Source organism: Lolium perenne, chromosome 1 (genome assembly GCF_019359855.2).
Source record: "Lolium perenne isolate Kyuss_39 chromosome 1, Kyuss_2.0, whole genome shotgun sequence".
Lineage (NCBI taxonomy): Eukaryota > Viridiplantae > Streptophyta > Magnoliopsida > Poales > Poaceae > Lolium > Lolium perenne.
Genome location: NC_067244.2, coordinates 203,788,462 through 203,801,077, shown reverse-complemented (window position 1 = coordinate 203,801,077; position 12,616 = coordinate 203,788,462).

Sequence of the window (12,616 nt, the reverse complement as noted above, 5' to 3'; positions counted from 1 at the left end):
TGGACCTGGAACTTGGCTGTGGCATGGATCAGCTCGGCAGCTTGATCATATCCCCTTCATTTCCTTTATTTGTTAACCTGCCAAGTGGCTTTGCCACTTGGCTTAATTCTGGTTTTGCTTTGATTTGTGCAGGGAATCAACAATTGATCAAAAAATGGACATGGAGTTCATCACATCCAAGATCAAGTGAAGATGTTCTTGTAGTATTTAGACTAGGGTCATTACTTGTACTTTTCTTTTTATTCTCTTTTATTTTTTTCAATTTCACCAATTCTTGTAATGTGTTGTAATTCATTTATTTTCTCTTAAGAATATTGTAATGACAATGTAAATTGTGTGATGATCAATAAAGCTCAAAGTTTTCCCTAATGAGCTTTACTTTATTATAATTGTTCATTTTGTTTATTATTGATTATTTACTTAATGAATTTCCTCACAATTCAATATTTAGGGTAATTATTTAATGTTTGAATTTGAAATTCAAATTCATCATTGGTTTGAATTCAACCATGTCACTTTAGTTAGAATTCAATCATGCAAACTCTCCCCTCTCTTCTCAAAACCCTAAACTAGTGAAGTGAGATGCAAGTTTGTCGCACTCTCGAAACCCTAACCCTGTAAGGTGTCGAGAGAGAAACTTGTCCCCCTTCGATGCAGTTTTTGTTTAAAAGCGCGAAATTTCCCCAGAATTTACTATGCAATGCACATCCCTTTCTAAAATCTACCCCTCGATCGTCTCTAAACCTGGGACATTACAGCCTTTCCCCCTTAAAGAAAACTTCGTCCCGAAGTTGTGGTTGTAATACCTGAACAGCTCGGGGTATGTTTTCCTCAGGTCTTCTTCTTTTTCCCAGGTGGCTTCCCTCTCGGGGTGATGCTTCCATTGTATCTTGCAATACTTGATAGCTTTATTTCTGAGTTGCTTCCAGCTCTCCTCGAGAATCTTGGCTGGCTTCTCGATGTATGTCAAGTCTGGTTGTAACTCCAGCTCATCATGTGATATTGGTTCATCTGGGGTCTTTAAGCATTTCCGGAGTTGTGACACATGGAATACATTGTGAACTTGAGCTAACCTTCCCGGTAGATCCAATTCAAAGGCTAAACCTCGGTTCTGACTCAGTATCTTGAAAGGTCCTATATATCTAGGACTGAGTTTTCCTTTTACTCCAAACCTCTGGAGTCCTTTCATCGGGCTTACCTTAAGATAAACCATGTCTCCAACTTGTGGTTCCCATGTCCTTCTCTTCTGATCGGCATAACTCTTTTGCCGACTTTGGGCTATCTTGAGCCTGTCTCTGATAATGTCAATGATTTGTTGTTTTTCCTTGACATAATCAGGGTTGAACTCCTTGCTTGCTCCGGCTTCATACCAACATATTGGTGATCTACACTTCCTTCCATACAGAGCTTCAAATGGTGCCATCTTGATGCTGCTTTGGTAGCTATTGTTATATGAAAACTCTGCTAGTGGTAAGTGTTCTTCCCATGATCCTCCGAAGTCTAGGGCACAAGCCCTAAGCATATCTTCTAAAATCTGGTTGGTTCTCTCGGTTTGTCCACCGGTCTGGGGATGATAAGCGGTACTATAGTCCAACTTGGATCCTAAAGCTTCGTGTAGTTGCTTCCAAAATGCTGATGTGAACACGGATCCTCGATCCGATACGATCTTCTTAGGCACTCCATGCTTACTCACGATCTCTTTGATGTAAAGATCGATGTGTTTCTCTCCTTTATCCTGCTGGTTTACCGCTAAAAAGTGGGCGCTCTTCGTCAACCGGTCCACGATTACCCATATCATGTCCTTCTTTTTATTGGTCATGGGTAGTCTGGTGATGAAATCCATCCCTATTTCCTCCCATTTCCACTCTGGAATAGGTAAAGGTTGTAACTTCCCTGCCGGACTCTGGTGTTTAGCCTTCACTCGCTGGCAGGTATGGCATTCTGCCACATATTGTGCTATTTCTCTCTTCATATTATTCCACCAGAATAGTTCCTTTAGATCCATGTACATCTTTGTACTTCCCGGATGTATGGAATATGGTGTTTGATGAGCTTCCCGGAGTATTACCTCCTTAATTTCAGCAATATCCGGAACGCAAATTCTTTTCTGGAACCATAAAGATCCAGATTCTCCTCGGTGAAATTCTGATGGTCTTCCCTCATCTATTCTTCTCATCTCTTCTACAATGAATGGATCGTCCAACTGACCCATCATTATCTCATTCTTCTGGTTGACATTAAGCTCATCGGCTACTTGCAACGCCGATAATCCTTCATGGGCTTCTTTCTCCCAAAGTTGTATTTGGGCTTGGCTTATTTCCTTCCTCAACTCCGGTGATATTTCTTGTTCCACTCCTCCGGTACTCTTCCTACTCAGGGCATCTGCTACAACATTAGCCTTCCCTGGTGTGTAATTGATTGTCAGATCATAATCCTTGATCGATTCTAGCCATCTTTTCTGCCTCATGTTGAGTTCCTTCTGAGTGAAGAAATATTTGAGGCTTTTATGGTCTGTATAGAGTTCACACTTCGCTCCATAGAGAAAATGTCTCCAAGTTTTGAGTGCAAATACGACAGCTGCTAATTCCAAGTCATGTGTTGGATAATTCACTTCATGAGGTCTGAGTTGCCTCGATCCATAGGATATCACTTTCCGATCTTGCATGAGTATGCAACCCAATCCATGCTTGGATGCGTCACAGTACACGGTGTAGTCCTTGCCAACTTCAGGAACCGCTAACACCGGTGCTGTTGTGAGTTTCTCCTTCAAAGTTTGAAAACTCTTCTCACATTCCTCTGACCACACGAATGGTGTGTTCTTCCTTAACAGCTTTGTCATAGGTCCTGCTATCTTAGAGAATCCTTCAATGAATCTCCGATAATAGCCTGCCATTCCTAGGAATCCTCGGATTTCCTTGACAGTCTTGGGTGCTTCCCATTCTAGAACTGCTGCTACCTTACTCGGGTTAACAGCTATTCCATCTTTACTAATGACATGACCAAGAAATTCCACTTGATCTAGCCAAAATTCACACTTACTAAGTTTGGCATAGAGTTGATGTTCTCTTAGTGTTTGCAACACTAACCTCAAATGTTCAGCATGTTCGGACTTGTTCTTGGAATATATTAAGATATCATCGATAAATACGATGACAAACTTGTCTAGATATGGTATGAATATCTTATTCATGAGATTCATGAATATTGCTGGGGCATTGGTCAATCCAAAAGGTACTACAAGGTATTCATGATGTCCATACCTTGAGACAAAGGCAGTTTTCAGAACGTCTTCCTTCTTGATCTTTATCTGGTGATAACCGGATCTTAGATCAATCTTGGAAAAGACTCCCGCGCCTCTCACTTGATCAAATAGATCTTGTATTCTTGGAAGTGGATACTTGTTCTTGATTGTGACGTTGTTCAGATTCCTGTAGTCTCCGCACATCCTTCTTTCTCCATCTCTTTTATCCACGAAGATCACAGGTGATCCCCATGGTGAAACACTCTCCTGAATGAATCCCTTTTGTTCCAAGTCATCCAATTGCTCCTTAAGTTCTTTCAACTCCTTGGGCCCCATCTTATATGGTGCCTTGGCAATCGGAGCTGTTCCTGGAATTAGGTCGATAGTGAATTCTATCTCCCTATCTGGTGGCATACCAGGTAATTCCGCAGGAAACACATCCTGGAATTCATTTACTACAGGTATATCTTCTAACTTCACCTCCTTCATGCTGTTGAGCTGTAGCTCAACTTCAATCTGTGTATGTTTGTCGCCTTGGTAGATCATTTTACTTCCATCGGGGCTTTTCAAAGACACCATTTTGTTCACACAGTCGATCAATGCTCCATTAGTTTCTAACCAGTTCATACCAAGAATGACATCAATGTCCTTCATCGGTAAAATGAACAGGTCCGCGTCAAACGCGCACTTATTGATCATAATGACTTGTTTTTGTTTGGCATGGGTTACTACTATCGTTCCCCCTGAAAGTATGGTTATGGGTGTATCTAACTTAGTGCAACTAATCCCATGTTTGGTGATGAATTGTTGAGAAATGAATGATGTAGTTGCACCAGTATCAAAAAGTACTTTGCCAGGATGAGTGAGTATCTGGAGCGTACCTATCACCGCCTGGTCAGAGTTGACCACCTCCTCCAGACTGGTACAGTTCAGCTTGCCGAAGGGCTTCTTATTCTTCCAGTTGCCTCCGGTGTTTCCTCCTCGACTTCCACCTCCTGACTGACCTCCTCCGGTATTTCTCTTGGGGCAGTCCTTCAGCATGTGCCCCTCCTGGCGACAACCAAAGCATATAATCTTTGGCTTCTTACAGTCTTTGGCCAAATGCCCTGTGAATCCACAGCTTCTGCAAATTATTTGATTTGCAGTCTGGAATGCCTGATTCTTCCTACTACCGTAGTAGTTGCTGTTGTTGTTGTTGTTGCTGTATCTGGGCTTGAAACTCAAGCTGGTATTAGGCTTGTTACTAACAAACCTCTTAGGCTCAAACTTGGCCTTTTTCCTCTTCTCCTCCTGTAATTGCTTGAAATCATCTTCTAGAGTGATGGCTGCATCCACCAACTCTTGAAACTCCGTTGCTCTCATCATACGGAGCTGTACCTTGAACTGGGGACTTAACCCCCTCAGAAATCTCTTTTTCTTCTTGTCCTCGGTGTTGACTTCCTCAACAGCGTACCGGGACAATTTAGAGAACTCCCTGACATAGGTCAGGATTGCCTTGTCCTTCTGCTCGAGACTCTCAAATTCTCGACGCTTCAGCTCCACAATACTTTCAGGGACATTGGATTCCCTGAACTTCCTCGTGAATTCCTCCCAGGTAAATACCTTTCCAGCCGGGTAAACGGCTACAATATTATCCCACCATGATGCGGCAGGTCCACATAGCAGATGGGTAGCATATCGAACCTTCTCTTGGTCGTTACATCCAACGGTGTTGAGCTTGCGCTCTGTATCCATCAGCCAATCTTCCGCGTCCATTGGCTCGGGCGCGTATGCGAAAGATATTGGCTTGGTGTTTTGTAAGTCCGCTAATGTGACTCCCGGGTTCTCAGGTCTCTCCACCCTGTTTTGCTGCAACAAATCCTGGAAGAATTTGTTCTGCTGCTCCAGTGTTACACGCTGTCGCTCCTCTACCAGCTGCATGTACTGGATAAAGTTTTGCTGCGTCATGGGTGGTGGTGGTGGTGGAAACTGATCTCTGGCTGCACCCTCAGCCTCTTCCTTTTGTTTTGCTTCGCGCTCCATGCGCTGTGCTTCAGTCTCGTCTCCTATCGTTCCCGACATAACCCCCTAGTTCTGCAACACAAGATGATACTCATAATTACTCCATGCGCAAGTTTTCTGAGCTCAACTTTGTGCACAGAACTAGTCACGCAATGGAAATCAAGAAGCAAATCCAGATCATACAAAACATATACCCTGTATATACATACTTAAGTGGTCTTATTACAATACTCAAGTCGATGTGAGTATGCAAACTCACTTATTAAAGTATATGTACAAATTTATACAAATATTACATACTATAATACACGTGGTACTTGTGTATTATAGCCTCGCCTCCCTTGGTGGACTCTAGTCGATCTTCACTCCCGGTACATCCCAGGCTTCCATCCGGTCGAACGTGTCGTCCTCCTGATAGACCCTGGAACATAAGGTCTCCCCGTTGGCTTGTAATCCGAATCAGATGATGATCCTAGGGAGAAATCAGTGTTCACAAACTGATCGTTGAGTGCATCATAGTCCACCCATCGGGTGTACTCCCCTGTAGCCCCACCATAAGGGTTACCAAAACTCATACCCGACTCAACCTGTGTCGGATACTCTCCATCAACTCCTTCATTACTGGGATAACTCTGGTTCTGGGTTGTTGCATCATCATTCATATCCCCATCATAATACACAGAAGTACTATGGGTTCCAGTATCAGATCCCCAACGCCAACCCGTGGAATTCTCGATAGGAGTCTCGGAACGCTGATTGTTTCCGGATTCCTCTCCGCCCTCGTATCCCCCATAGGAACTACCCAGATAGTTCCCAGGTGTAACAGGTGTAGGTTCACGCTCAAGTGGATCAATACTGATGTAGTCACCAGCTGAATAAACTGGTGTGTGCACCACATTCTCCATAGGTTCTTTCCCCCTACTCTCCTCCTTGGGTTCAGTAAATTCCTCTAGCATCGTATCAATTGCTCCTATCAGATGATGGTTCAACTGAAAGAGTAATGATATGAAGTTGCGGCTATTATCCATATATTTTGCCACTGCTATAGGCTTGCGTTTGGCATATTTGTAGTGGTTGAGCATGGGATCTTCTTCCTCCTGATTATGAGGAATATGGGAGAACTCGGAATCCATAAGCTCCTTCGTCTTATGTTCCCGTATGTCGGTTATGGCTCTCATAACAGCTATATGATAGGCTGTGTTGGTTGTCCTAGCTTCTCCTGCTGGCATGACTACGCTCATTCCCAAAGATTCGGGAAGTCGCAGTCCTACTCTGCACTTGGCCAATACAGGACCATCATAGAACATGTATTTCTTTACTGGAATTTGGGGATCGCACCCAAATTCAAGTAACATGGCTCGTAAGATGTCTGCAAGTCCTCCTTGGTATTCGTTCAATGTGGAATCCATAACTTTCACGTTTCTTCCCGGTCGTGAACTTGCCATGTTGGCTGTAGAAATAGAAAGATTATAAGATTAGTAATAATGCATCATAATAGAGATAATAAAGAATTATCGCACTAAAAGATATGATTGTTGTATTCTCAATTGAATATACACCATATTTTTAGAGAATTCTTTACTAGTCCTATTTGACTCCTAACGTTTGGTCCCATTTACTAGGTTCCAACCTAAGGTCAAAGCTTTTGCTCTGATACCAACTGTGGTGACCCTGCATACCACTGCATGTTGTAGTATGCCAGTCGTTGATATAACATTCACGAAGTACCATTCCGCAAATGTTACATCCCTCAGAGTAGTACAACAGAACATAGCAGGGTCCATAACTCATTCACATAATATTACAAGTAACATACACATATTGTCTCGGAGCTCCTCTTGGGTCCTAAGAGGATCACTCCTGGGTTCGAGGCGAACCCAACTTAACTTACAATACAAGAGTCTCATTAAACTAAACATTTATTTCATCGAGCAGCTAAATACTAAGAGTTCGGGCTGCTCGGTTACTACTACTATAGGATATCTCTAGGCTTGATCTCCTCCGGAAGCCTCCCCGGATCCGTAGACTATGAGATAGTCTACGCCTTCAACTCCTCCTGAGAGGTCTGGTTCCTCGTAGCCGATGATCTCGGCTCCATCATTGCTGTCGTAGTCCTCCTCCAGACGATTCAGACAATCTAAGCATGGGATTTAAGAGTGGTATGAGTACGAGCGTACTCAACAAGTTCATTATAGATAAGAGGTGTTTAATGCACTAGCTACGATATTAGACCAGAAAGTCTAATACCAATGCAAGTTTTGATAAACATTTCTTCAAGAGATTGCTTTTATTTCAAAGAGCTATGTCCGTCAGCCTTCACCGGTTTACTAGAACTTCATGGAGCTCCTTTCCGGCCGCGTTCGCAGTTCCTCAATCCCGGAACGAGGGAGTGACAGTCACGATTCTTTACACTCTGCAGAGGTGTGTTGCTTTACCCATAAGAGATCTTAACCTTGGTGCCAACCGGGCAGCTTTCCCGTCCACACTTCCTTAGGTGTGAGGCCCGGTATAAGGTCTAGCCAAACATGTTCCTCCGCTACCTCGAACACCCACCCTTTGTTGCATGCGCCGACCCTGGGTCCACGTCGGTCCCATTATTCCCGTAATTTCAGGGTGGACCCCGACCACGACAATAGTGCTGGGCTCTACCATACACTCCTACGCCGGTGGCTGCAACCCATCATAGATCGCAATACCGTGGGGACTTAAGGCTTCCCCAGCCTACCGCTTGTTCTTCGAACGACAAGTATCTACGGACTGTGCCGTGGGGACTTAAGGCTTCCCCAGCCTACCGCTTGCCACTGACAGATACAAGTGTCTACGGTAAAGCGCATCCGTTGATGAACGAGAGGTGGAAACACTTTTGACTACTCCGTCCCACTCCGGATCTTATGGTTAACACGGGTATTACGGCACAAGAATCACTGGCGACATTTGTTGTTTAATCCTAGATGGATATAAACCCGTGCAATGGAACCTCCACCATATCAACACAATCCATGGTTCCATTGCCCACCACATAGTCATATTCATAATTATGAAAGTAGTGGTTTTTGATTTTTGTGCAATAGTGATAACCATAATACTTTGCAAGTAATTTGATAAAAATACTCAATTGACATGAGCAAGTGATGAACTTGCCTGAACACTGCAAAGTTTTGCAGTTGGAAGGTGTGGACTGACCCTTGTCCTCTGGTTCTGAAAAATAGCATCATTGTCCGATAAGGGCAATGGTTAAAGAAGCAGTTATGCATGATTCCAGTTTTAGGGTTTGTTCCCCCCTTCCAATGTTGTTATTATATCATGTAAGAGGTTAATACTAAGAATAATTTGAGGATACTTGATTTCAAGTAAAATACAACCTTGAAATGTTGTCAAGGTGTTTTTAAAGTCCAAATACATTAATGGACTTATTTTCATTATAGAAAATTAGATGTGTGATTTAAATGATTATTTAAATCATCAAAATAGGACTTATTCTTAATTGTCTTCAAAAATTCTCTTTGATATTTTATTTAAATAGAGAATTTTATGCTGATCCTTTTTCATATTTTTAAGTTATTTTTAAGAGCTTTTAATAATTTTCTATTGAATTTCAAAATTTCATGTTTTTATTGAATTATTAAAAGTCCTTTTTGCCCCTGGGCCCACCTGTCAGGGTGGCCCAGTGGGTTGGGCTAAACCAGCTCGGGTCCGACCGACCCGAGCAGTCGCTCACTCGCCCACCACCTCGCGCCGTCTCGACCTAACCCTAATCCCCAATCTCGCTCTGGCGACTTCGTCGCCCGCATCGTCGCCGGCCGATTCCGGCGATCTCCGGCCGCCATGGCCCTCGCCATGGGGCGCATCTGCACCGCCACGCGACAGCGCACCAGATCCACGGCGTCGATCTGGTTCTTAGCCGCCCCATCGCCGATTCCCCTTTCGTTTGACCGCACGGTGGTGCGGTGCTCACCGGCGCCTCAGGCGTGATGGCGCCGCCGGGCCTTCGCCGCCGAGGTGCGGAGCGCTGCGGCGCTCATCGGGCCTGGCATGGCCTGGCCAGGTGCCGCCGTGCCTTCGGCGCGCGCTGCCGTGGCCGCCACGGCCACGCTTGCCGTCTGCTCGCTCCAGGTACATGCGCCGCCTCCCTCTTACCCTCTGTGCTTGTTCTTCCTTCTCTTCTATGTGCTCTGGCCATGGCTCTCCTCCTTGTGGAGGTCTGCCATGCTGTTGTTGCTGCTCTGCTGAGCTTAGCTCACTGCTACGTATGCTGCTTGCTGTGTTGCAATTGCAATGCTTGATCATGCTGTTCATGATACTGCTGTGAATTTGCCATGGATTAAAGCTCTTGTGCTATGCTATTGTGCTCTATAACTTGCTGTTGTAACTCATGTGCTCTTGCTCATGAGCATACTGTGATGCTTTGCTTGATTCAGTTATTACTGCTGTTGCTCTCTTGTTTCTGCCTCTCCTGTGTGTGCAATTACTTCTCCCTGGCTTGATCATAATGCATGATCCTTGCCTTTGGCAAGTACCAGTGTTCCTGGTGTGCTATCTCTGTGCTTTAAATCATGATCATGCTCAATTGAGCATTGTTTTTGACTTGGCAGCTCCATCCCTTGATGGAGTGCTTCTGGATACAATTATAAAAGTGATTATGTGCTAGTCTATAATATAAATGTTGCTTATCTGTGGCTGTGTAATTCATAGAATTCATGTGGGATTCCAGTGTTTGATTCTAGCCTGCCCTGGCATGCTTTAGCAGGCCCTGATGATCAAATGATCATCACTTGCTTGTTGCCTGTGCCTTACTGATGCTTCACCTGGTGTCTGTGTGACACTTGTACTTGTGCTGGTGTGTGTTAATGCTTACTCAAGCATCATCTGATGCTTGCAATGAGCCATTGGTTCACTGACAAGATGTTGGTGCTTTAGTTACTTTACTGTTTCATTTATCTGTAATTCCTTGCTTTATTAGATAGATAAATGATGTGAACTGCTTAGCAGTAATGATCATATGGATGAATTTGATGTAGCTAGAGGGATGCCAACCACTGGTTGGGTACCCTAGCTCATACTGAATCCCCTGGATAATGATGTGATGCTTTGGTGAATTTCTTAAGTGGATAGGTAGCTGTTGTGACCCTAGCAGGCTCATGCGCTTAGAAATGGTTGCTCCTACCTGTGTTGGCTTGTCGTGATTTGGGAAATATCTCACCTGGAAGAATCCTTGTGGTTTTTCCAGTTCCCTTTGATGTTGATAAACATGAATAGACACTTGATAGTCTATCTGTCTGATGGTGTAGTGGCTATAGGTGCTAAGTGAAACTGACTAGCTAAATAGGATCATCCCTTGTTGGATTTCTTTGATTATGTCACTGGTTTGGCATAGCCAATGTTCCCAGGGTGCCTTCCTATTTGTTTCTCTCTGGTTTTCTTGCACCAATTTGGCCAGTAGCCATATGATGACTCACATATAGGGTTTCTACCCTTGTGGTGTGTTTGAGATCATGCCTGTGCAATTTATGAACAAAACCATCTGGTTTGTTCATGTTAATGTGTATACCTCACTCCAGCTCCTAGAAATAGTGTGTTGGTGTAGAGGTTTTGCTTCTGGTGGTTGGTTTGACTTGCCCTGCTCCTCCTTGTAAGCTTGCTGCTTGATCTACTCCATGGTTTACTTCTCAACAGAAAACAGTTCCTTGCTTGAGCTGTTCCTGGATGAGGGTTATGGCTATGTGTTCTTCCTGTTCTAAGTGTTCTTGTTCTCTGATGACTTACCAAGTTGCTGCCGATGAATGAGCTAGGGTTTGCTTCTGAAAAGCTTATATGTGATGCTCCCTTGCTCTCCCTGGTCGACAGCTCTTGCTTGTCACTTTGGTGACTCACTATGTGTGTGTGCTGCATGCACACAGCCCTGTGAGCAGGCTGTGTGTGTGTAGGCATGTGCTGTGCACCTGGACCTGGAACTTGGCTGTGGCATGGATCAGCTCGGCAGCTTGATCATATCCCCTTCATTTCCTTTATTTGTTAACCTGCCACTTGGCTTAATTCTGGTTTTGCTTTGATTTGTGCAGGGAATCAACAATTGATCAAAAAATGGACATGGAGTTCATCACATCCAAGATCAAGTGAAGATGTTCTTGTAGTATTTAGACTAGGGTCATTACTTGTACTTTTCTTTTTATTCTCTTTTATTTTTTTCAATTTCACCAATTCTTGTAATGTGTTGTAATTCATTTATTTTCTCTTAAGAATATTGTAATGACAATGTAAATTGTGTGATGATCAATAAAGCTCAAAGTTTTCCCTAATGAGCTTTACTTTATTATAATTGTTCATTTTGTTTATTATTGATTATTTACTTAATGAATTTCCTCACAATTCAATATTTAGGGTAATTATTTAATGTTTGAATTTGAAATTCAAATTCATCATTGGTTTGAATTCAACCATGTCACTTTAGTTAGAATTCAATCATGCAAACTCTCCCCTCTCTTCTCAAAACCCTAAACTAGTGAAGTGAGATGCAAGTTTGTCGCACTCTCGAAACCCTAACCCTGTAAGGTGTCGAGAGAGAAACTTATCCCCCTTCGATGCAGTTTTTGTTTAAAAGCGCGAAATTTCCCCAGAATTTACTATGCAATGCACATCCCTTTCTAAAATCTACCCCTCGATCGTCTCTAAACCTGGGACATTACAGCATGGAATGAAGAGAGAGATTGGAAGTTACATAGCTAAGTGTGACATCTGTCAACGAGTCAAAGCAGAACATCAGCGACCCGCAGGATTACTGCAGCCATTACAGATTCCCAAATGGAAGTGGGATTCTGTAGGAATGGACTTTATCACTGGTTTGCCCAAGTCAAGTAGAGGAAATGATTCTATTTGGGTAGTGGTTGATAGGTTAACCAAGGTCGCCCATTTCATACCTGTCAAGACCACCTACCAAGGCCCAAAGTTAGCTGAGTTATACATCTCCAGAATAGTCAGCCTGCATGGAACACCGAAGTCATTTGTGTCAGATAGAGGATCTCAATTCACCTCAAGATTCTGGCAGAAAGTACATGAAGGACTTGGAACCCGGCTGAATTTCAGCACAGCGTATCACCCGCAGACTGACGGACAGACCGAAAGAGTCAACCAGATACTTGAAGATATGTTGAGAGCCTGTGTGCTAGAATATGGATCTAAATGGGAAGACTGCCTGCCTTACGAAGAATTCTCATACAACAACAATTATCAAGCCAGCTTGCAAATGGCCCCCTTTGAAGCCCTGTACGGAAGGAACTGGTCGGAAGTCGGAGATAGTCAAGTCTTCGGCCCAGATATTCTCCGAGAAGCTGAAGAGAAGGTTCACAAGATCCGTGAATACCTCAAGACCGCCCAGTC